We start from the raw sequence: 26,984 nt of genomic DNA on the forward strand, positions 1-26,984 counted from the left end.
TGACTCAGTCTGTGCCCTTGGACTAATCAGTTGACCTTCATCTAAAGCAGTCAAGCCAGCTAGAAAATTGTGTGAAAATATCACATCACTGTAAGCCAGATTCTGTACCTAAAATGAGGTGTTCTTTAGGAAAAAAAATATACACTGCAGGGAAGAAAATAAAATATTATTTATCTTGAACTCTGGGTTAGAAGGACAAACCAATAATTTCCAGTGTTCACTCTATGTTGACATGATTCGTGCCTCATAAATACCATGATACTGTATAAGATACATATATATAAACTTTCTGCAGTTACTTTTTAAGCGAAGTTTATTCACATGCATGAAGTTTTTCAACCTTTAAGAAATCAGTGTCCTCTATGTCTGTAACAGCCTTGCAGAAGAAAGGAAAAAAAGTGAAGCTTATTAAAATTTTTGCAATTCATAGCAATGCTCCAAACACTTTCCTGTTTCAAACCAGCGAGGTTCAAATGAGAATACACAGTTAGTTCAAACAAAATATTACTGAAACCAGAAAAAAATTTAACTCAAAAAATTTCCTCTAATGTGTTCACTGAAGAGCTGGAATTAATATGCAATGTATGCAAGATTATCTACCCTTCAGTTGTTACCAATTACTGAATTTTCTGGTTGAAAAAAACTCAGAGTTTTAACCTATTTTGTTCCAAATATGCTCTGAAAATTTAATATTTCAATCTGTGAATGAAGAATCCAATGTAAACTGATTTTTTGTAAATTTTCTGAGATTACAATAGTTAAGTGAAGTATAAACACAGTCATAGAAATCAAATAATATTTCAAATATGCATACCTGATCAAAAAATGGCCAATAGTACTTGATCTTCACTTTTCTTTCTTTATCTGCTGTATTATTACTTTCATTTTGTAATTTAAAAAAAAGTGGGAAAAGTTTTAAGAAAATAAACAAAAGAGTATTATTTTGAAAATTAAAACTGAAGTATAAATACCTATAAAACAAGAAGACTCATTTTTGTGTTGTGGCTCTAAAATTAAACACTTCAATTTCTGACACTCTAATTTCTGAAAGCAAGGCAGTTAAATGCATTTATATTTGCTTCTGTTACTGTGGGTGCAGGCATGTGGCTTGATTATATTTCTTTCTAACAAGGGCAGTTAAGCCACTAAGATCTATAATAAAAATAAAGAAGATTTGTCCTCATGGCAGAGGAGTGTGGTGAGGTGGAGAGAGAACAAAAAAAGGAAAATTGATGCTGAAAAATAGTGAATGTTTTCAATTTGCTTTGGAGATACAGAATAGTTGAAAACAAAACATCAAAACTTTACAGTTTTAGAAGACAAGTCACTATGAACAATAACCCCAGGAGAACTATTTGAGCATTCTACTTATGGCACCAACAGAAATTGTGACTCAAAAGCTGTAGGTAAGTGTAGAAACTCTATGTAAGGCAGTCTAAGACAAATGCTGAAATATCTCTGGCTAAAATATCTGGAAATTTGCATGGAATTGATGAAACATGATAAAGAAAGCCAAGTGTTATTTAAGGTGATCTTAGGTTGGATGTAAATATTGTCATTCACCCACTGCATTCATTCCAGAATAGGTGGAGAAGAGAAATGGTTTGGTGAAACTTTTTAAGCAAACAGCCTTGTACTCCTGGCAAGTGACACTGGAGTTGTTCACACTTCTAGAAGTTCACTCATGCTGTTGTTCCAGTGCAAGGTTCTGCTTTCCCTGAAATTTATGTGAATATCTATGATATGAAAAGAACCATATCCATGAGCAGAAAAGAAATATGCTCAGATCTCTTCACACAAGTTTTGTAGGGCAGGACTAGAAGTGTGAATTGGTCTCTCAAATAGTTGGTTTTAAAGTTTTAAAATTTGTTTTATCCAAGAAGCAAATTGGCCAGTCTTACTGAGATTTATTGGCCATAGCAGTCTAACATTTACAAAGGCTTTCCCTCCTTCAGTAATGATTTATTACTACCAGCAATAAATCTATTGGCCTCCTAAGAAGTCAATATCTAGTTATCAATCCCAGATAAAGTAGTTTGAATCATATACATTTCTTCTACCTTCATTTGCCAGCTAAGCACCTGATTTGGCCCTGATTATATAAAGTGGAAAAACTATGTTCTTTAAAACTTTTTTTAAAGAATAAGGAAAAATATTTCAACTAGTTTTATTTATCTTTATTTTAAAGAAGCATAATTCAAGTGCTACTTTATTTAAAGGAATATGCCTCATTAAATGGAAGAGGCTACTTTAACATTTTATGAGATAACTTCCATTACAAAGTAGAAGTTATTTAAGACTTGTCTTGCTCTCTATGCAATATGAAATGGAACTGTGTGAATACTAAGAAGCAAAAAATGATGCAATGTGCTCTCAGTACTTTATCAACTAAATCTTATCAGAAAAGCTGATTTTGTACATATGAAGCCACTGAATATTACTTTCAACTTTTCCTATATGTTAAAAAAGAGTGATTACATCTTGATTAATATTTGTATATTTTTATTCCATATCACAGATATATTCACAGGACACTATTACATAGAAAATTGTAAATTTGACCCCAAGATACCAATTTGAATTCCAGTTGGATGCCCTGAGGTACTTAAAAGACATTATATGTGAGACCTTTAAGACCTGAAATGCTCTGTAAGTTTCTATACCACTTGTGGCTTAACATGCACACACTTCTGTGTGTCCACATGTGCCCAGGAGCTAAACATTCACCTGGTCCATGCTTTCTGTTCTGGTATTAGGAGAAAAAGTTAAAAAGATTTGGGTTTATTTGAACTAAAAGGGAAGCTTAGGAAATGTCTGCTGCAAATCAAGGCCATGGGGCAGACGTCCTGCTATCACTGTCAAAACTAGACTATTTTAACCTGCTGAACAGTTTTTTTTTGTCTGCTCTCTAGTCACTGCAGCTCAGGATGTGCTCTCTTCTGGCCTTCATCTGACCTTACAAAACATGGTGCTTGTATCTTGTACTGCAGCATGTATGTAAGCCCATTGTTCATTGGCTAAGCTTCACCTCAAAGCACCAGTGTCCCCTAAAGACTTTCTAATCTCACTCCCAACACTTTTTTCCAGGCGTTATTTGTAGACAAAGGAGCACCCTCTAGTCCCTCTGCTATCTAACTCACATGACTCTTGTGGCTTGGTGTTAGTACAAACTAAAAAGGCTTGATTTTCATAGAAGGAAAAAATAGATTAATATATTCACAATTAATTATGAATACTGATAGATTAATAGCATGAAAGCTCTGGGAATAGGAAAGCAATCATGATTACAGAAAATACATAATGTGTTATAATTGTTTTGGGGAATACCTTGATTTTGTAGAGCAGTCCCTATGTTCTCCACAAGTATTTGATATTCCATATCAATAGTTGGTACTTGCAAGCTATGTACTTTAGCAAGGTGTTCAAGCAGGTATAGATGTTCAAGAAGTTAAAATTAGATGGAAATTTACATGTATTTAAATTTGTTTTACAGATTTAGATTACTCTTTACATGTGACTCTTCAGATAGTCAAATAGCTTGAGGAGATTTTGATAAAAATAAACTGAAATGAAAGACTGAATCAATATAGCTAATCCAGTTGAAGACAGCAGGATGAATAGTTTATTCTCTAGGTAACAGAAGAACATCTCCACAGAGTCCTATTGTTGCCATATCTGCCATTCTGCCATGGTGAATATCAGTTGATTTTTCACTGTTCAAAACTTAGCTCATGTCGCTGCTTATATTTACATCTGTTTATTATCACTATTTATCTTTTATCACAGAAGATGGATGCTATTAGCAAATTACTTGGAAAGGATTATTTGGCTAAGAATTTTTTTTAAAAAAGGCTTGAACTATGTTGATGACAGAGAAAATAATTTGAAAGTCAGAAGCCATGCTTATCATCATTTGCAGAGGGAAGAATGTGTCTCCAAATTGTCAATCTAGTCTAGAGTCCATGATTATTCCACAGTTTTAACTGATGTTAAAGTCTGTGGGACAACCCCTGAGCAATTTTTCAACCCTCCCAATTGCTGTTGTTTCCACCAGTGATCGATTGTTCATCACTCTCTTCTATCACTTTTCAAATAGAGTAAAGCTTGTGGCCTTGGCAGATACCAAACTCCAGCCTGTGCTGAACTGATCATGGGCACATAAACAAATCTCAGCATCTGAGACAGTAGACTTGTACAAAAAAATTCCAGGAGTGATATAGCATTATGAGCAAGATCTCAGTTGGTCCTCATACATAGGGGACCAAAACACTGATTTAAGACCAGTAAAAAAGACAAAACAAAACAACTTTGTTCATTTTTACATAAAAACTTTTTTTTAATTGAAAAATGTATTGGTGGGGACTTCTGTGACCTTCACAAGAGTTACACACCACACAGTTACTAATGAGTAAAATTTTATGCTACCTTAAAAAATAACTGCTTTTAGAAGTGCTCCACAGAACAATCTGCCTCTTATCCATGCCCTTCACTCAGTAACTCAAAAAGTCCAGGAAATAAAGTAAATGGAAGTGAGACATCAGGAGCTTCATTCTCTCTGTACCAATTTAAAAGCTATTGAGAAGTTCATGCATTTTCACATTATGCCACAGTGTCATTTGTCTTTCTTTGGCACCAATTCTCCAGTAAGCTTGTCTTTTCACCATATAAATGGCTCTGATGCTGTATTAGCACAGGAGACTAAACAGAAGCAGCTCTGTAGTACTGCCCATGCATTTAAAAGCACTACCTATTTCAGTTGATGTCAAAGGAGCTTTTCCACAATCAAATCAAAACAGCATCTGACCATAGTAGATAGCTATATTCCACTTGCAGTGAGTAGAAATAAATCTGCAACAATGCCATTACAATACATTTTACTCTGTTGCCTCTCAAAAAAGAGGCTTTTTCCCAGCTTCTCCTATGTTTCTATTTATTTGCAGTAGTGTAAAACATGGCTAAAAGGATATTATATAGAAAGGATCACTGAAAGGAAAGGTACATCTGAAACTTTTAAATCCATTCATATACAGATTTTCCTTATCAATTTATTGTGATAAGATTGATTTCCTGAGGCGGAAGGTGTAATTTAAATTTAAACCACTAATAATTAAATCACCTACAGGTGACCCCATAGAGATGGAAGATGTCAGTATTTGTTCCTTTTTTCTGACCACAAGTTTTTTTTGTTAATCCTAGTGAAAGAAAAAGAAGGCACACATTACACCTTTCAAATATGAATGTTGAATTCACCTTTTAATTTTGAGTTGTATTCTCATTTGATGCAAATATGAAAATCCTAACACTCACCTGAGTGCTGCACCCTTCTGAACAGCAGGGTAGATTTGCATGATTAGGTACATAAAAGGTTAAACTCAACACAGTTTTAAAGATCTAGAAACTTCATTAAAATATATCTATCATTAAAATAACAAAATCTTTATATTTGCATTGAAATTTTCTTCAATAAAATTTATGTTTGATTTCATTGAAAAGCTTATTCCCTTCAGCCAACCAGTGTCAGCATTATTAACAGCAGTGTTTATATGAGACAGACTTACTACAGTGACAAATTATCTCATTTAGAGCAGTGTCCAGAAGTTCCCTTGCCATAGAAGATAAAAATTATGCCAATTATTCATCACTTTCTTATAATACCTTCCTGACACACAATACAAATTTGCTTATAAAAAAATATGATGCTCTTTCCTCTTCACCTCTCCACATTCCATTGGGAAGGTGATGTGACTCTGGGTAATGGTTATGGGTCTGATCTTTTGCAGCTTCACTGCTCATTTTATAAGAAGGGAATCAGAGCTGTGTCTGAGCAACCTATAAGATCTGAATATTAATATTTTAGTACTGGTTAATGCCATTCTGAGAAATGCAAATTTTCCAGAAAGGCCTGTATCCTGAAACTCCTGATGCCAGCAGAATTTTACACTTGTACTGAAAAGTGAATTTATACAATTGAACACAGTTCTCATTCCCTGAAACAATGCCATGATCTACCTGAACCTCAAAATACCTATCCCAAACAAATTATATTACTTCCACAGCTGTTGTGGGTTGAGTGGAAATCAGGGAATTTCCCAGGAGGTTGAGCTTTTAAGTGGATGTTTCTGCATTTCTGGGTTTCTCTGTACCAGTGTCTTCCACAATGAGAGGAAGAAGGGACAAGTACTTCTACATGCTCCAATTTGGGGGCACACATTGCAAATGAGTAAGGCAGCACCAAAACCCAAAGAACAATAATGATTCTGCTCTTCCGATGGCAGTGATATTTTCTCTGAAAAAAAATACAAGAAAAATCCAAACTGTGGATGCTGCACCCTTGAAAACCTTCAAGGACAGGTTGAAGGGGGCTCTGAGCAACCTGATCTGGTGGAAGGTGTCCCTGTCCATGTCAGAGGGGTTGGATTTGATGGTCTTTAAGGTCATTCTCAACCCAAACTATTCTGTGACTCTATGATGAAAAAGGGCCACCTGCCACAACAATGTACACAGCCAATCTTTTGCCTCAGACCATATCTCTTGTTGCCTGACATAAGTAACAGAGCTGACTGCTGAGATAAACACATCATGCCCATGCACCATGCAAATCAAAAGGAGGAGAAGTTACCCACTACTAAAATTGAATTATGTGACCAATCATGGAAGAGGGTTTTTTATTTATTCTACAAGTTTTATTCTTTGATGGCTGTTTCTTCATGGTGCAGCCCCAGGTTTTGCTTCTAGTCCCCCCAAAATTTTGCAGAGTTGTATTATAAGTGCTCTGCAGGCAACTGTGTTTTACAGATTTTGAAGACTGGAAATATCTGTCAATATTTATGTCAAGAAAGTTTCAATTCTAAAGTTTAAGGGTACTGTGCTGTCTCTCAAGACAAAATCTTTGAGATTTTAGTGGTAATAAGGTGTACATATTCATTAGATAGTAAAAATACAAAGAATGTGAGATAAATATGAAAGCACATAGCAGCATGCATTTAGAAATTGGCACTAAAGGTGAAGAGGTAGAGCCACAAACATAAGCTGTGGACACTAAGTGTCTGAATAGCCCTGTGGAATGATTTCTTACTGCAAAATTCCAAAAGAATATCCCTTCATTACAAATAAGACTCTGTGACTTCACAAAACCAGTTCTGCACATGGTTAAATGGAAAAATGTAATGAATCGCCTACTTATCTAGGACATCCAGTAGCAAAATAATAATAAAAAATGTTGTCCTGAGCCAGAGTTATCTGATTTCAATAAATGGCAATGTTCCTTTGGTTATTCTCCTCCACAGAAAACATGAGTACTGTCTAAATAATGTAATGTATGCAAGAGTAATGAAACTGGAAAAGAAATTAAGTTAGAACCTACCAAGGCAAAATCAGTAAGCTTGAAAATTTTGCTGAGAATCCGATTTTCATTTTTATTTTTGATTTTACATTTACTTCTACATTTAAATTTCATTTTGCATCTAGTTTTATCTGGTTACCATGAATTATTGAAATAAATTTAGCAGAAATAAACTTATTCAAAAGACATTTTTAGAAAAAGAATTGGTGAATTTTGTTCTGATCCAATGACATTAAGGACACTGGCAAATCATCCTTTCATTTCAAGGATACAGAGTCAGAGCTCTGGTGAGAGAAAGACAGACACTACCTATTAAAAATTATGTACTGGAGAGTAATTACATGTTCTTGTAAATGATTCAGTAATTACACAAAGTAACTCCAAAAATAGTTTCACTTGCTGTTTCAGATCCCAAGATTAAACCCTTCTTCAAAAGCAAGAAGTAATCAAGAATATATCCAGTACTTTCATAATATTGATTGCTTTGGGCTTAAACTTGCAACATATATTTATGTTGTCACCACAACTAAGCAGTTGTTGGAGAAAATTCTCAGAAATATTACTTCACAATGTATTAAAATATGTTCTACCACTTCTATGTCCCTTTCCATGTTGCATCCTACTAAGTAAGTATCTTAATCACTAGTTGTTGCCACAGCTTCTTGTATTTTTAAATGAATATACTGCGTTGTAATAACAGGTACAGGTTGTAAAAGTGGGTTTATTTGTTGAATCCTGATAAAAATAGTAAATTTTAAAAAAAAATTGCAATTTAGTCTCTACGACGAGATAATTTTGCAAATGAGGGGGGTTTATGGGTTTAAAAGAGACACACAAGCTTAATCTCTATCCCTGAATTATTTGTTAGCCTCCAACACAAAATGACCAGGTGAACAACTTTTAAGAAGAGTGTCCAGATTGAGTTAATTCCAAAACAGTGCTTGATATGTATTTGGAGAGTGCTAACTGACTCATGCCAAAACCTTTTAAATAATTTAACTAATTAATGGTTGAACCACTTGAATAATTTAACAATTTAAATGAGAAAGTTCCAGGAGCTGGAGGCATGCCTTGGTGGTGTTTAACTTGCCAGAACAGATAGAGACTTAATGTTTACAGACCTGTTTACAAAGACAATGACCAAAGACCACTACTGTGAGTCACCATCCTCTCCTTGGTAAGGGTCAAATGCATTTTAAAGTAGGTAGAAATGTAGAATTAATATGTTAGCACTTGAAAGGTAAAGAGGAGAAGGAAGACACAGGAGAACTCCCATAAAATGTTCACATACACAATCATACTGGCCACTACACTTGGAACAGAGGGTGACCACCTAAGACATCTGAATTATGGACAATCTGAACATTGCTTTGTTTTGGAGACCTAGAAGCTACCATGGCTTTAGAACCTGATATTAGACTGTGCCTTCTTAAATTCTACTAGAAATCAAGGAAACCAGAGGGTAAAGCCTCTGGGCTTTGTTAAACATCAATCAGTGTCTCCCATCCTCTGCTCTTGAATGGAAACACATAGAGATCAGATTGCTTTAATTTCCAGAACAGAAGTTTCCACAGCTTTATTTCATTCTAGCATGAGAAAAGTATGGGAATGAAAGAATAAGTTTTGGATCTATGTGGATATCAAGAGCAATGACAGTGTCTGCAGCAAGTGAAAAGGGCACCTGTGTGCATTGAAGGTCCCACTTGGGGTACTGCTGGTACAGAGTTTAGTCACCTCATCCTGGTGCCTTGGCCTATTTATTTATATTCCTCTGAGCTGTACACCTGGTAAAGGTAAATCCTTGGCACCACCTGAGATTCTGAATATTTCAGAGGATGACTGCTCATAGCTCCAGCACAAATACACATCCCTTTATAATGACTAAAACTCGTGTTTGAGGACTCCTGAGGAAAGGAAAACAAGCAGCCCATGAAATGTCATGGCTGATAACCAAGTTGGCTGTACAGACTCTCAGAAATCAAACTATATAACTCTGTTTCTAGTGGCCTACAAGGAAATAAAGGTCTGGTTCACACATGCAGAAGAAATTATTGACAGGAATACCAATACATTGCAGATTTCTTCTTACCAAACCTTTATATTTTCCTACAGAGGAAGAAATGGCACGCAGGATGAACCTGAATGTTTTATTCATTTTTGTTTTCTGAGCCATATCTGGTTACTACTCCTGATTCCTCAAAGTAAAACATCTGTTTGAAACTCAGAGTTGTAGATAGAATAAAGGCACTTCTAGTGTGGGATAGGAATAATATTTGGGGGAAAAAAATATATTTTCTGTAACCTTTAAAATGAAGGCCCAAAACTGTAGTTTTCTTGGGTCAGCTTTAGCCTTGTGTGTTTTTTTCTGAGCTAACAGTGAAGCATTATGTTCAGCAAAATTCACCTATCTCCTTAGATCCTTCTCTTACTCCTGTGGACTCTTTGAAAACACAAATAGCAAACTGTGTCCACCCAAATGTTAAAGCATTAGTGTGGGCAAATTTGAGGCACATTATCACCATCATTATTGTTTTCCAATTCTCTCATTTTGTGCTCCTGGACCTACTTCCAAGAAAAAAAGTCAGTGCAAAGTTTGTTCAACTGAGGGCTTTTGATGTTTTCTGTGATAGGAGTTTTAGAGTCCTATCTATAAGACTCATCTGTATTATATTTGTGTGACTGTACTATTGAATGCTATATATAACACTTCATCTGAAACTTTTTAGTAAATCAAAACTTCAGAAGAGGTAACACAGACTCTCTACATAGACATCACATTTCTTCTTGGTTAATTGCAATGGATTAATATCTTTGCAGATTTACTAAACTGAGTAAATAAAAAAAACAGACATGGACTTCAGGAGAAGTCTTAATAGTCTATCAATAAAACCATAAGATATTAATTATGCAATAGTGATTTTAAATCTTTGTTTGACCTAAAACAAATGACAAAAAAGAGAAAGAATAGCATCCTCATTATGAACAGACAGGTTTTGGTTTTTTTTTGTAGAATTAGTCTCCTTTTACTTCAGGCATTTATATCTCATTTTTGTATTTGATGGAGATAGATATTTCTGGCATACAGTTAAGCTGGCACTTTTCAAATATCTACTTTAGGACATATAAATACATATTCAAACTTGATTCTTTCCCTCCACTGTCAATAAAGACAATCTAAGCTGTCTAGATATTTAACATTGACTTCGACTGACTAAATGTAGGTAGTTAAAATAATTAAGGAAGATCCTAAATTAGATATCCATATAGTGGAAAAAAGCTACTAAATGAGATTACAAACTATGCAACACTTGAAACATTTATAGTAATTTCAGGTGTGATTTCAGCATCTTACTGCATTTTGCATTAGGACTTTTATTGTCTCAGCTCAGAGATCTGTGTAATGTGTAAATCCTGATTTCTTTTTTTTTCCCCGGGGGAAAAAACTTTTTCAGTTGAGAAGATGTACACTCAACATTTGGTTTCTTTGTCTTCCAAAGAACTGCAAAGCTTCAGAATCACTAGTTGTTATTGAAGAAAAAGCTAATTTATCAACCTGTGAGAGGTCATTATACTAGCAAACAATCAGAAAAAGAAAAATAGGAAAGTGAAACTAACTTAAAAGGCCCATAATTTTAATTATAAACATTTTTGTTTTGTTTTCTAACTCATTAATATTCTCATGACATACATTTATCCTAATACAGTTAGGTCTAATTATACCTCAAAACAATATTTTACATTAATGATAAGGTACACTGCAAATATGGTAATACAAGAGTTGATATTATTTTTATGATGCCTTCATTAGTTGCCTTATGCAGTGACATCAATATGGAAATCAAAAGCAGACAAATAAGGTTGATCAGGTGCTTTACATGAGTATCATGCTGCCCTCATACAGAGGAACATTAATGTCAATGCCAAAGCCACACAGCATACAGTATCAATATTGGTGTTCTTATGAACCTTGTTTCTTATTCATGTTGCAAATGGCATGATCAGAAAAAAATAAAATACTATTTGCAGTGTAAGCATAATGACTACAAAAATAATAATGATGATGTGAGTGTAAGTAACAGCTGTAACCATGGTAACATTGCAGAGTGAATAATTCACAGCAAATAACATACTTGATGTTAACCTACTTTTGCTGCAGTGGAATGACTGCTAGCAGATTACAATTTTCTCTTCAAATGTGCTTCAAAAGTACCTGGGACATACAGGAATATTTTTTATGTGATCCTCAATGTCTTATAATTAAGTTACTTGGTAGCTATGAGGAGACCAGACTTTTTTTTATTCTGCCTGATTAGATGAGCATCTATCCCCAGTTTAATCCAAGTTGCATTAAATTCAGAAGAAAGAGATACCTATCACATTGAGTTAGAACTGGATCAATATGGAGTTTGAATTTATCTATCGTTAATGATTTTTGCACACAGAATTGCATAACTAGCTATAGAACTGTGGGCTCTCTATTCACAAAAGAATTTATCTCTTTTGTTTTGTATGTAGACAAGAAAAGATGTTCTGATTCTTTGGCATCATTAGGAAATCTCTTTTTAACACACTTCTCAATCCAAAAGCTAAATCTGAATGGGATTGGGGATGATGTGACCAAAATTCAGCTGGCTGCTCCTAGCCTTGCCTGCATGGTTAGGACATATAAGATTCAGTAGTCAGCAGCACACCAGGTCAGTAAAGTTGACATCACATCTTTAAGTGCTCAGCCCAGTGGTGCTCATTTACACGGATCAGCTCAGGTAGGGAGCTGTAGATTTACAGCTCTAGCTCACTGGAAACTCCACATTCCCCTCTGTGGATCTTAGCCAGAAGGCTCAAACACTCTGCTATCATGCTATTCCTTTCTTCTTTAACCTGTCTTTTTGATGTCCCTCTGGGAATGCACACAACCTCAAACTGAGTATTTATATTTTATTTGTATTAGATTAGTCCCTCAGGGCCAACTCAGAGAGGAAAACTACTTCCCAGGAAAGAGCAGATGAAGTTCTGACCTGGTTTCACCATAAGTATCTCTTTGCCCTTCTTTCCTTTCTCTCCTCTCATTCTCCAATTTCTCTAACTCTCATCCTCTGCTGTCTACTGGAGGAGAGATTGTGCTTCACTGCTGCCAGGGGGAGAATCTCACTGAACATTTTGCTCCAAGGCATCCCAGAGACTTTAAAGATACAGTCTGGGGTAAAGCAATTTTAAGTTTTCTTTGAAGGCAATCTTCAATTGGCCATTGAATCATTTAAATCCAAATTTAAATTTATATCTTATAGCCTGTTTATAATTCTACTGCTTATTTTAACTTATAACAAATTTTAATGAGTCTTGTTCTGCATTGAAGTAGGTTCTGAAAAGCAACTACATATAAACAGGCTTTTTCAAGGCAGAACAGCTTTACTATTATGTTGCTATATCCCCAAAATATTCTGCAAGTACAAATTCCATCCTGGTTGCAACCAAAGCCTTATATTCTTTATGGAGATTTTTAAAAATATTTTTTAAAAATTTAAAATGGTGTTTTATTTGTCCTACATCAATATCATCATCCCTGAAATCTTCAGCTGAGTTAGCCTGAATTTTGTTGGAGGCTTGCACTTGTCCCATTGCTTTGCACATGGAATGGAGAATGCCAGGGAAGTGATGCCTCCTATCCATGGAAGCATTTGACCTTGGGAAGGGGTTCCCCTGACAGCCTGCACACTTTCAAACTCCTTTGAGACAACTGACTTTGTGAGGATCATAAGAAAAACAATGCCTTCACAACTAAAACTAGACTAGACTGGCACAGAGTTTAAAGGACCTTTATTCCTATTCCTTCTTTTACAAGGATGATACATCTGAGCTGTCAAGTTTGTAACTGTTCTGATCAGTAAACTGCTGCATCTACCAGGAGACCAAAGAAAGTTCTGGTAGATAGGTGACACCAGCTGGACTAAATAAATCACAGAATTTGAGTCTGGGGTGGAGACACAAACAATAATTCCAGCTATTTTTAGCTCCACTTTTAATTGATCTACCATTTTACATCACACAACACTTCATAAAAGTGTACTGATCACTGAATATGAACAGATAGATTTAATTTAGCTAACATTTGAGATTTTCAATTTATTTTAGAAACATGATAGTCTGTTTACTAGTTTCATTAGTGACTAAGCTCTTGGCTAGCTTAAGGAAAGTCTGTAAAAAATTGATTGACCTAAATTTCTTGCAAGAAACATTTTTCATTCTTTCCTATTTGTATGTGTAAAAGGCATTGGAGAATATTTCATTTGGCAGATTGGATAGTAACTTATAATTAAATTAAATTTTCTGCAAATATATTCTGCTTTCTGTTGCTCTACTGTGTGAAATGGCTGAATATTACCCACTGTGAGAGAGCTGTTTTCTCAAGATACCCTGAATTTCTAGTAAGTAGACAGATATTTCTTAAAGGTAGATAGCTAGGTTAAAGAAAAGCTTAGCAGAGTACTCCTTTGTGGTTTTGAAATGCTATGCAAAAGTTCATTCATTTCTTTTGCACTTGGGAACTATCCAAACCAGCTTTCACAGTATGCTACACCAGTTCTCAGGTGTCATGAGTACCAGTGCTGTTGCCACTTCATTTTTGTCTTCTTTTACAATAATGATAATGGTGCTGAAGCTTACAAACATGGATTTACATTGGACATCAAATGAAAGCATCCAGTGAGTGGATTAACATATCAGGACAGCTGGCTGATGCATTTCAAGAAGCCTCTGAATTATATATGGCCCCCAGTGCCCTTATCATTAGGCAAAGATGTACTTAGAGTTCATTGAATGGGACAGGATAAGTGAAACAGGACAGCTTTGCTGGGTGATTGGTAGAAGGGTGTTATGCAGCCAGATGAAATGGATTGTTGATTACATTCTGTTTTAAAGTTCAATAAATTCATCCCCAGAGCCTATATTGGTGTTACAAAATAACGGATTGCTCAGCTGGTGCACAGTCATGGCTGTATTTAATATGGTAGAAGCCTTTATGAGGTGGTCAATAGTCATAGATTTATACAGAAAGGGAAAATAGCCATTCACTTAACGGGAAATACTTAGTCTATGCAGTATTTTAGAGCAATCACAAACTTTCTTAGTCTGAATAGATTGCTGATTGCTGAAGGTGCAGTTTATGGTCCTTCAACAAAGGCAATGGAAATGTAGATCAATTAAAGCAGAACACTAGGCAGAGAGTTAAAGAGAATGGGCAAGAAAGTTAAAACTCAATATATGGCTGTTTGGTGTCTATCTTAGGTAAAAGTGAATTTCTTTTGCATTCGATTGGGAAGTCAGTCTTTTTGTTTTTGTGAAAATTATTATCTTCCATTGTCAATATTAAACTTGTAGCATGGAAAAAGTTTCCTGAGAACTAGGAATTTAACTTTTCTAAAGTCATTACTTTATGTTTATTAGAAATATTACATGATGACTTTGTCTCTCAATATCTTGTTCAGTCATTTTATAGTGTTTTTATACATATAAGGACTTAATTAAACAAGTGGAAATAAAATTATGATTCTATATTCTTAGCTTTAACAGTAAAATCCCAATAGTGTTGCAAGTGTTACGAAAACCTTCTTAAAACCAGGAAATTCAGCTTAACTGCACACAAAAGACATCCAAACATATCAGTAAGAAATATAAATTTAAACTGTTCTAGTAACCTTAACATTGTCTTATGGGACAAGAAGTTCAACATAAAAAGTGGAAGGTAAAATTCTAAAAAAGATATCTAAGAATCAATGGGTTACATTATTTCTCATGGTATACCTGCAGGGAAAAATTGTGTAAATATCTCTATATACAAATGCTTGTGTTTTTATATGAACTTGTTAAGTTTCACCATGCCAATTTTTTGATTCAATATCCTTTTCACATTTCTAGGCAAAGAATATTGACATACTGACAAAGAATACTGACATACATAGTGGTAAGGTCAGTAAGGAGATCTATTCTGTCAAACAAAACAATACACTTATAGTATTTCAGAATTTCAGCAAGACCTCTGTGTCAAAAAATAAGTTTTTCCCAGTAAAATTAGTTTATTAGAAAATGTTAATCATTAATAAGGCTTATTTTCCTCTACTCTTAGAAAAATTACCTAATTACTATGTATTAGTTACTTCTGTCTTGAAAGAAAATAATTGCCTTTATGAAAATCATTGAACTTCAAAGAGACTCAAATTCAGCAAACTGAAAGTTTATCAATCATAAAATACTGAATGTTTTGTTAACATAGGCAAAATCTTGGCTTCTGCGGATGGAACTGAGGTAGTAAAAGATAACAGTAATTAGTGATGTCACTGCTGATAAGCAAATGTCCTGAGTTTTATTTCCTCACAGAAGATGTACGACAGTGACTGGAACCAGTTTTTCTTTGTCCATGACTAGCACCGAAATCCTGGCTTAACCCTCAGCCTTGGAGTGAAAAAATTAATTCATCTACACCTTTCTTTGCCAGATTTAGGTAGGCTGTGCCATGGAGATAAGTGAAACATGTTGTGCATCTGCTATTACCCCTGTCAGATTAATACCCTGAGTCTCTCCTCCTTATCAAAGCCTCTCTCTTACACATTCCTAATAACTTGTGTTCATACACCCAGGTTTCATACCCAGTGGCTGTGGGTAACCATGCAGCATGCTCAGAATAAAAATGGAAAACCTGAAAATCTTGGTTGCACTCTTTCAAGACTGAATGCATAGTCCTCCCTGTCTGCATGCCCAGTGCTTTAAACTTAATATGCATGTTAATTTTAGATTCCAACAAGCCATAATAAATGCAGAGAAAAAAAAAAAGCTGGAAATATTTAATGCAATGAAAGTACCAAATTTCATTACTCTTAACAAGACAATAATAAAAAACCCCTGAAGCATCATCCAAAGTTTTTGCATTAATACTTTAGTATGTTGTTAATATAAAGAAACTTACCATATAGTCACAACAGACCATAAACCAACATTCCAACAAGTTACCAAACCAATCTGTTTAAATGCAGCTCACCCTATTAGAGACAAAAATGAGCAAAAAAAAAAAAAAAAGGTTTTATGGAGAAATGAAAGCAAATTCCAGATAATTTCACTTAGTGAATATAAAAATTATTGCATATTTTAAAAGCCTTATCAAGTATATGACAGGGTAAATGAGCTTCTAACCACTGAGACTTGAAATGAGGAGGGATGATATGATTGGTATGTGCTAATTTTCTTATGACACTCATGCACTGTGATTACTTGGGTTGCACTTGCAGGGTAATGGTTTCAGGGCACAAAAAGCCTCTTTAGCCACATGCCATAGAATGCTGAGCAGGCAGAATACCAGCCTGACATGCTCATGGCTACTAAAAAAACAACTGAGGGGTTCATCTAAGTTTGGGTGAACTTAAAGTCCCTTAGTTTTGCCAGGTGGTTAATCTTGCCTCTAGTCTGTTTCAGCTGGTTCATGTTCAATTTGCAGTCCCATTTTCTTCCTTCTCAGTACTGCCTTGTAGGACAATGCCCTCCTATATATTGCCTCATTCTCAAAAGGCTCTGGATATATTGTGTATATTGTATATATTCAGTACTTCTCTCCCTTCTGTAACACCAGTTTGTTCCCTGACCACAGCTAGCCAAAGCTAGGTCCTGATCAAGTGGCAGATCTCAGAAGCCACCCAGACTGAAAGTCAGAGTGTTCCTCACAGCTGTGGTACACAGACTCCCCTCACTGCAAACTGCCTGGACAGAGTGCCTGGCCTGGAACAGAAATATCTGTGCAAACAACTGCTGGTGGCAAGTCACAGAACAGTCACTAAAAGGCCATGCAGATGTCACATTTTTCTAGCACACTCCATGAGAAGGCTGGGAGCAGGTCTCTCAGGCAGCTGTTTGTGAGACAGAAACTGGACACAGGCTTAGTCATTGTCACAGTCATGCATACTGTTTAATGTTTGCACACTGCCTGACTCCTCATCCTTTCTTCCTGGAAAGGGTCTGGCAAGAAAGCATAACACAGTAACTGTTCCCAGCAATCAATATGACTAAGATAGGTTTTTTTGTTTTTTTCTTTGAGCAAAAATAATTTAATTTTCTGGGTATGACCCACACTGTGACACCAGTGCTGAGGATGACATAGTGAGCCTTGATTAATTTAAATCATGATGAGGCCTTCCTGTATCTCACTTTCCAGCATGTGTCTAACACCAAAGAAGTTATTCAGGGTTTTGGAGCAATCAGGAACCATTTCAGTGCAAAAGCTAGTCCTTCACACCTTAGTATGGAACTGTAGCTCTGATACCCACAAGAGCTCAGCTTCATAACTACCACCCTCTACCATTTCATATATCTGCATAATTGAATAAATTCTGCACAGTTTTTCTTAAAAACCCAGTTCTGTTTTCTTATTCTGTTCTAAAACCAGATGCAGATACTGAATTAAAACAGGCAGATTTACCTGCTGGGGTGAACTTAAGACTATTTTTTGATTATTCTCTCCCTTAATTTACAATATAATTTAAGGAATATATGCAATCTCAGACTGGAATTTCAAAGTTAATGGTGTATTTATAAATGACATTTCTACAAAATAAAAGGAAGCTTCTCAATTCTGTGCTGACCCACGGTGGGCAACTGCTACATGGTTTCTTGCAGACAGTCATGGCTCTAACATCTTAGTAATGCTTCCAAAATCCTTGGGGAGCAAAGCCCGAGCTGCCTGTGCCACATGGACATGCACTGAGTATTTTTTCTTTTTGGCTTGGAAGCAAGATACTACATGCACCTTAGAAAAATTGTTAGCTACAGTGTTGTTCTAGGAATCACTTGCTGAAGTTAACTGGTATTTTTGACCCTTAAGCATCTTCTTTAAAATGCAAGGGACCCATATGATTGGCTGGCTTGACTTCCTGTACAAACAGAACTATGAAGAATCCCCAAATGTCTCTGCATTAGACCTGTAATTTCTATTTAAACTAAAATACATCTTCCATATTCAGTTATGATTACTTTTAAAAGTTGTGAATGCAACCCCTCCCTTGGGATAATTATATTTCTACACAAAAGCCTGATGGGCTGTTCATATTTCATCTAAGGATTTGAGATTAGCTTTAATGTTTCTTTTACCAAATAGGATGTCTATGACCTTACGACCCAAGTTACTTTATTATACTCTGAATTGTTCTTATGGCTCCTTTAGGAACTACCTGAATTTTTTCAATATTATATAGTGTAAAGTAGTGATATTCTCTCTTAAATCCTACCTGATAACTCTTTCAATCTCCCAAGACATTCCAAAGAATTGATTTCAAGGCAGTCTTAGGCTGCATCCCACAGCATATGTGAGGCAATGTTAACACTATTCATACTTGGACATTCAGTACCATTACACATTAAAGAACTGTTCCCAAACCAAATCTAAGTCAAATTTAGCTTTGTGAGAAGCATTCTACCAAGTATTTGTTTCTAAAAATATAAATGCTGATTTGATTTATTAATCCAAACTGTGGAATTTGTTTGTCATTAATATTTCTCATTAATTAGAGAATTTTTCAGCATCAAGAAAAAAAATTCAGGAATATTTTTTTCTTCCAGATCATTCATATTGTTAAGAACTAAATACCCACTTAAGCCATGTTTCATTTCAAGACATTTGCTCTGAGGGATATTTTAGTTTAGTTCTGTTTTTCTTTACAGAATTTCAACAATATGCTGAAAGATACCCAATTTGTATTATAATTAGGCCATGATCACATTACATGAGAGATTACCCTTCCTTATTTACAGTAAATAGCTACAAGTTAAAAGAAAATAGAAGCTCTATTCATTAATGATTTACATGCTGTTTCTCAAGGTTTTGTTTTATTCAAGTAGAAACTTGTGCCCAGAATATTAAATACATATTCTGATTTGGTGTACACAAACAAAGCTGACTGCTTGCAGCAGCTTATTTTGAATCAGTCTTTCCCTGGCTATAAATTTCTTCATCTGTCTCTTTGAGGGTCAGACAGATGAAATCAATAGCACTCCAGAATTCATGATATGTCAGGTATAAGTATATAAACATTTTCTTTGGTAGGCATGAACATGGTTGTGTATGTTCCAATTGAAGAAACAGCTTCTTTAAAAGTTATTTAATTTCCCTACAGCTAAATGAACAAGTAACTGTGATAGTTGTCTTGCTAATATTTCTTACCTGAGGGCAAATTAACTTTCTGAATGTGCTTAATAAAAATTTTAAAATTTGTTTTCCTACATTTAAAACAGTTTATTTTATTGAGAAGTTAACTCAAGGAATTAATTGAAGCTACATTTCAAGAAAAAGGAAAATATTTTTAAAGACACCTTGCAAACTGACCATCTGTAAGAGCAATGGATAAAATAGTATTTCTTCAAGGACTCAGAAACACAATCAGGGTATCAATATTTGATACCTTGTCTATCCCAGTAACTTTGTAATCCATTTGTCTGATTTCTATTCCCATTTCACTACATTAACCAGTCCTTCACATTTTTTTTTTCACATTCCAACAAAGTGTAGAAAATCTCAAAGAACTTCAGTGCCTAATTTGTTCAACACCTTTTCCCCCAGTAAAAGTTTGAAAACTGAAGATGGAAAGGAATAACCAACTTGTTTATGAAACAATCTCAGTAAAATATTTGGGTTGTGTTGATCTGATGTTCCATGAGAGTTTTGGAACTAAATATTTAAAAAGAAGAAACAACATCCTAAGTCATGGCATCTTTCTCCCCTTGCTTTTGGAAATCTCTGAAATTTTAAAATTTTCAATACGAAATGTAACAGCAAGATCACCCTATTTTAACTGACAAATACTATTACTCTGAAGGAGTTATTATGTGGTTATTTTTGCCTAGTTCCTATCTTTGCTTTAAATATATTTTCTAATATTTAACTGGTGGTGAGTAGGGAATGTGAATGCAGAGTTAGCATTCAGTTAAACTTTACTGTACAGTCAGAGGTTTTCTAAAACCTTGAGCTCTCCAACCAGCAATGGGAAAGGTAAATAAACTTGGTTTTGAAAAGTTTACTGATGTATGAAGCAATAATGTAGCAAAACAGCATAGAATGTTCTTTACATTATGTTTTTTTTACTTCTTAGCATCTGAGAAAGTGTAAAAGTGGAAAAAAGTATAAAACACTAGAACAAACACAAGAATATTGATTTTTTTCATGTTACAACCGCTGCTAATTTATCTTTTTTTTTAATATCCCAAACCAGAATAATAAAAAAAATAAGTACATAATGAAATAAATAAATATGTGAAATATGTGAGGTAAGGCTTTCTTGTAAGTGTATTGTCTCATAAATTGGTCAATATTGATGGCAGTATTTATGAACTTCTCAAAAATTCTTGCAAGATTCCTATCAAATTCAATAGTTCAAAATTAGTCTCTTGAGTTTTGACCATACTTTTACTCCAGTACCAGATTAACAGGATTTATTTAACATGATTTTCCACTAAAAGCACAGTGAGATGGTGGTGATGAGGAGAGAGAAACAGAGTAAGCAATATTCTGGGCCCTGATTTGTATAAATGACCTTAAAAAGATACTGTCACATCCCTTTGAACCCATTGACTAAAATCCAGATATTAACATTGTGCACTTGCATAAAAATAATAAAGATTAATAGTCCACAAAAGATAAAAGGAGGGAAAAAATGCTCCATTTTGCTGTGAGTCCTGAAATGTTTTGAAATTATCTTCTTTAAACCTTCCTATTTTTTAAAGTATATTGCTTCTATCTCTTTCAAAAATATCTGACACCCTATCCTACAATAATCTATTGTTTCAAGAATAAAGAATATTTTCATTCTAGCAGTTTTGTCTAAATTAGAAAAAACTTAATTATAGTTTCATCATAATGATCACTTTAACTGAAAGGAAGGTTATAATTATGCAGAACATCACTGTGTGCCTATGGAATCCACACAGAATTTTTTGCTTTGACTAGTGAAATATCAAGAGATTTTTGACATTTCCTCTTGGAAAGAACCTTCTTTAGTTTATTTTTTCCAGCTTCAAATGTTGCTAATAAAATACTAATATAATAATAATAAAATGCATTATATTTAACTAATTATATTGAAGTGAAATTAAATTGAAATTTCTGTGACCTGTATGCAATTTGGATGCAAGGCAGTGACTGTATGTAATGTGGAAAACCTCCGATGAGAAAAAAGCTGAAGATAAATTTTTGGTCATAAAGAAAATGTCACAATCTTCTTCCCAGATTTATATATAAAATATCTTTCTAAATTAACTAAAACACAGAAAAGCATGGAATAGTGATAACTTCACTAAAACAATTGTGTGCCTGACTGAATGAGCATGTTTTCTGCTTGAAGAATTGTGCCTCTGCATGCTCTAAGGAAATGTCCAACACTGCTTTGAATAGAAATAACACTGACAGTGATGCTTTATATGATCAGAAATGCTAATATTCAGAACAACTCTCACACTACAGCCACTGAAATTTGTATTCCTGCCTTCCCTCTGAAGCAGTTGAGAAGATTAAACTGGGGAAGAGCTGAGGACACTGAGATTTTCCCATACTATTTTTTCCTAACTTTATCTCATGACCTGTGAGCTCTCTAGTGTCACCACTGTTTGTATAATGTACCTTGGACTGCTCTAATCTGTTTGTTTGAAAGAATTTCCCACAGTGAGATATTGTTTGATTTATTCTCAATGTTTATACTGCTGAGAAGTGACCTACACAGAACTGGAGGCCTGAAGTTGTGTCAGGGGAGGTTTAGGTTGGGTGTCAGGGAAAGGTTCTTCACCCAGAGGGTGTTTGGACACTGGAACAGGATCCCCAGGAAAATGGTCACAGCACCAGCCTGACAGAGCTCAAGAAGTGTTTGGACAATGCTCCAGGCACAGGGTGATTTTGGGGCTGCCCTGTGCAGGGCAAGGATTTGGACTTTTATGATTCTTGTGAGAGCATTCCCACTCAAATATTCTGAGTCTAGTGTTTTATTTGGCAGTAAAAAAAAAAAAAAAAAAAAAAAAAAAAAAAAAAAGCATAAAAATTCACTTATTTACCTGCATATTACTACAGATCAACACAAGGTTTGAAAATCTTATGGTAGCAAATAAAACATGTCAGTGAACTTGGTTTTATCTTCATTTTATCTTCACCAGTCATACCATGCTTATAAGAAGCCTATTTTTTATAATATGTTTCTTCTTATTATCTTTTTTCCCCTCCTTATATTTCTATGAAATTAAAAGTCTGTTTTAAACTCCTGGGGTAAATCGATTTCTTCAGTCAGAATTCTCCTCTCAGAGAAACATCTCAGATTTAGAGATGAAATAACTCTCAGTAGATACTGGTATGTAGACATAACATATTACTCTTGGAGATCCAATTTACTAAAGCCTTTTCAAGATTTTCTTTTATTAACTGAGTTTGAATTAATTGATCATGGAAGGCACCTTGATTTAGCAAGACAAGCTACTCAAGATGAGCTACAGTGCAATGCAGTACCAGAAAATTAAACAACTTCTTTGCTGGAAGATTAAAATCACAACTTCATTGTTTGGAGGGTTTTGTTGTGGAATTTTTGGTTGGTTGGTTGGTTGGTTGGTTGGTTGGTTGGTTGGTTTTTTGTTTTTCTTTTTGCTGTTACCTTCTTATTTTTTTTTACCCAATAATGCATTAAATTTGGGTGAGCTACGTGACACAGGAATAGTATAGGTGAGAAGAAACTTAATGTAACATAGCAACTGTGCAAGTAGTTTGTGCACATCACAAATCATGCATAATTGTTAGATAAAGCTACTAACTCTATGGTATTTGTCTTCTTTTAATAAATAACTCCTCAATTTAAGTTCCATCTAAAGTTTTAACATTATGATATTGGTATTTTGACAGAAACACATCAAAAAATAAAATTCTATGATTCATCTACTAAATTTTATGCAACCTGATAGTTTATGTCATAATTTGAGAATAGATATATTAAATGTAAAAAAGGGGAGAAAGAGTAATATGTGGTTCAAAACAACTTGCTTTTAGCTTAACTCTGCAGGACAAAAGTTGACCTCAAATTGATCTTCTGCCCATAAAATGAAAGGGGCCATTATGTGAAAGAACACAGCTCTAAAAAAATAATAAAAAAATAAATTTAAGAGATGAGTCCAACCAACAGCCATGAATCATTGCCAAATGAGTGAAAGATGCACTTATCATTCCATCAAACATGAATACCATGCCCAAAATACTGAAATGGAGTCTGAATAATTTTGACCGCTTTAGAACTTAGAAATATATATATCCTCCCCTGTGCCAGTGGTTGATAGAGATTCTTGCCACATTAGGATTGAAGTTGCCCTTTCTTAGATTGCTTTCCCAGATGTCCTGTTGTTCCAAAGTTCTTGATAAAGTGTGAGTGTGAAAATTTCCAAGGCCTTCTGATTGAAAGAAAACACAGAGAATGTTCATCGGGCTTGGAGAACACAGTTGGATCTTCCAGAATGTGAGTAGAGGGGTGAATTTCCCACACAGTCCAAAATAAATGTCTGAAAAATTGTATGCTTTTTCTCCCACTCTCTCACACATTTTTTATTTAAAACTTATTTCCTTCAGAATTTATCTCTGAAATAGTGATTGCATGTTAGGGTCTCCCAAAAGAGAAAAATAAACACATCTTCAGGGAGAACATGTGTTAGCATTTTGGTTAATTTTCACCATAGTATTAAGAAATTACTTCCTTAATTAATTGCTATTCAAGTTTTATGAAAGACAAAACTGAATAGAGTTGTTGAGATCTGTTCTTTAGTGATCTTGTTATCCTGAAAGGTGTTTGAAAATATGAATATTTAATATTTCTTCATTTATAACCAGTCTTCTAGCATGAGTAAAATACAATAAAGTTTTTCATGAAAAACAATGTCTTTTGGGAAATGTAACACATACACATAAGAAAACCTGTCTACTTATCATTCCATACTCTTAAGGAAATTACTAAAAATACTTTTATTAAACTACAATAAATTATTTCAAAAAAGTAGTGGAGGGCTAAAGAGATGCTAGGGAAAATTACAGCAATGATGTTTGAGGAATGCAAACCAGATACTGGCAATTACTATCCTAATGTTTCAACTGAAACTTCTAATAAAATAAATCATCTGCTTTTAAGAGAGAAAAATGTACTGGCACCAAAAGCAGTAATGAAACTAATCACTAAACAAAAGAATAAATCTTGTCATTCAATAACTTCTTTGATTAAATTAAATAATCAATAAGTGAAGTGTAAATTAGTGACTGGACTAGAGGCTTGACTCCAGATTTATACTTTCAAATTGCAGCTCACTTCTGTGTGACAGAAGTTATTTAACTTTAAGTCATGGTCTTCTCTATCTCCAGTCTTATTGTTTTAGAGCCCATTATATCCATAACTTCCAGGTGCTTAGCAAAGAAAAAACCCATTAATGATTACAAGATGTCCAGATAAACCTCTGACAAGGGTCATAAAACTGAACAGAAGGGTAATTAGTAGGGAATGCATTATCACACATTAAAGTCACATGTAATATTATATGGATAAATGTAAACATAATGCCTAATAATAGCCTAATGTTTAATTTTATCTGTGCCTAGCCCTTTTGAAATCAAATTAAAATTGTCTTGTGCAGCAAAAATGAGTAAATATACCTTTGGCATCTAGAATTTCAAAGTGCTTCAGGTGAGAGAGTTTGGTAATATACTTGTCTTGTTGGGAACAGAAGAACAGAACTAAAGCTCCATTATCTGGTCTCCAGAACAAAACACAGTACATTGAAAAGTTGTATTGAATAGACCCCTTGGTTCAGAAGGATGACTTGTGTAAAGCGTAAAGCATTTGTTTGAGAGTAGGATGAAATCAGGGACACAATTATTAATGATGACATTAAGGGAAGAATTGAGTGTCACATTTCCTGAACAGAAAAATTTCATTCAAAGGTCTTCCATGTATTAAACGAGATCACACAAAGGAGAATGGAGCTAAATAGTTTAAAATCAAGATCAAACATTAAAAAAATCAACTAATTTTAGCTAATTATAATGATATTTCTTTATCCTGCAAAAATATCTGGGTATGCTAACCAGCTAAAGTGGCATATTTAATTTGATGGGTCACAGAACATGCATATCACAAGTATGGCCTGTTTTGTACAAGGCTACTAAATGAGCTTTGAAAATTATTATGAAGCTAAGCTTAATTTTCAGTATCTTTAGGCGAGTCTGATAATATTCAAACTCAACTAATTTTCTGTGTTGTTTCTCTTTAAAACAGCACTAAGCCAGTAATCATGAAGCAAAGAGAGAAGATGTAACATAGGAGACAGAGGTGAGGACTCACTGATATAATTTCGCTTCTTTGTACAACCTTTTTTAGCTACAGTGAATCTGTACAGTCTTTTCCCATGCGTGGTTTCCTGACATGAATTTAAATTACATGGGGACCCTGTAATGACAAAGTGATACACAAAAACCCCACAGTTACTGAAATACATGGTTGTCTAATAAATACACTCAGATTTAACTGTGTTTCTGATCTTCTTGGTAAGTTTTCATTAACTTTTTCAATGTTTTTTTATCCTATATGACCATCAAAACCATGTTTACCAATTTTATCTGTCAGGTTTGGTCTAATTCAGTCTAATTCTCTTGGTTAAACTAAAATTTAGTGTGTGAGGAGGGGGTATATTGGGTTTCATTCAGAGGAAAATCATCTGTTCTACAAATTTTTCACAGGTATGAGCCTAAATTGAAACATCCAATAGTTAAAGTTGCTAGCATGAGAAGGGTGAAGATGTGCAACTCTAAGTAAAGGAAGTCATTGGGATCTATTTTAAGACATGAAATAGTTTGGATCTATGACAATACATAAAAGAGATCATAAGAAAAAGCAGACAAGCACAAATTTTTTTGTGGTGCTTCACTAAATCAGAGGACAAATAACCTGTTTCTTTTCTCACAGTTGGCTGCATATTTGAGGTGCAGCCATTCACCCCTGACTCCATCCACTGAACCTAAGTCACCTTTCAGTGTTCTTCCCCCACGCACAGGTGAACAATTGACCCCCTTGTCTGAGACTGGGGGATGGTTTGCCAAGGAATTATGGTACCAAATCGCTTCATACCTCTTACTCTTATAAAAGATGCTAAAAATTTCTTTTTCCTCTCAAAGTTATGTCTGTAGGAAAGAACATCGAGTCATTGACAGCATTCTTACATTCTTCTATGCAGTGGATTTCTTTATACCCTTGTCCTCCACCAGACCATATTTACTGAAGTCAAGGGAAAATTTTAAATGTATATTTTTTTTGTTTCACTTGGTGCATATTTCTTAAGAAGAACTGCAACAAATGAAGGTCACTTTAAAAGAATAGGAGAATCTGAATTACATGATGGATTTCCAAGTGCTTAACTCTGTTTAATTCCATTACACAAACACTGAGCATTTTCTTGATCATTGCTAATTAGATCTCTAAATACTCTGCAAGGAAAGGCAGCCATGTCAATGCAAACAGAGAAAACACAAATGTATATTGGTTTTCTTTTCTCTTGTTTTCAATCTAAAGCAATAGTTTCCTAAAATTAAAATGCGGATTCTTCTCTATATTTGAGGGGC

The sequence above is a fragment of the Erithacus rubecula genome (assembly GCF_903797595.1).
Source record: "Erithacus rubecula genome assembly, chromosome: 2".
Lineage (NCBI taxonomy): Eukaryota > Metazoa > Chordata > Aves > Passeriformes > Muscicapidae > Erithacus > Erithacus rubecula.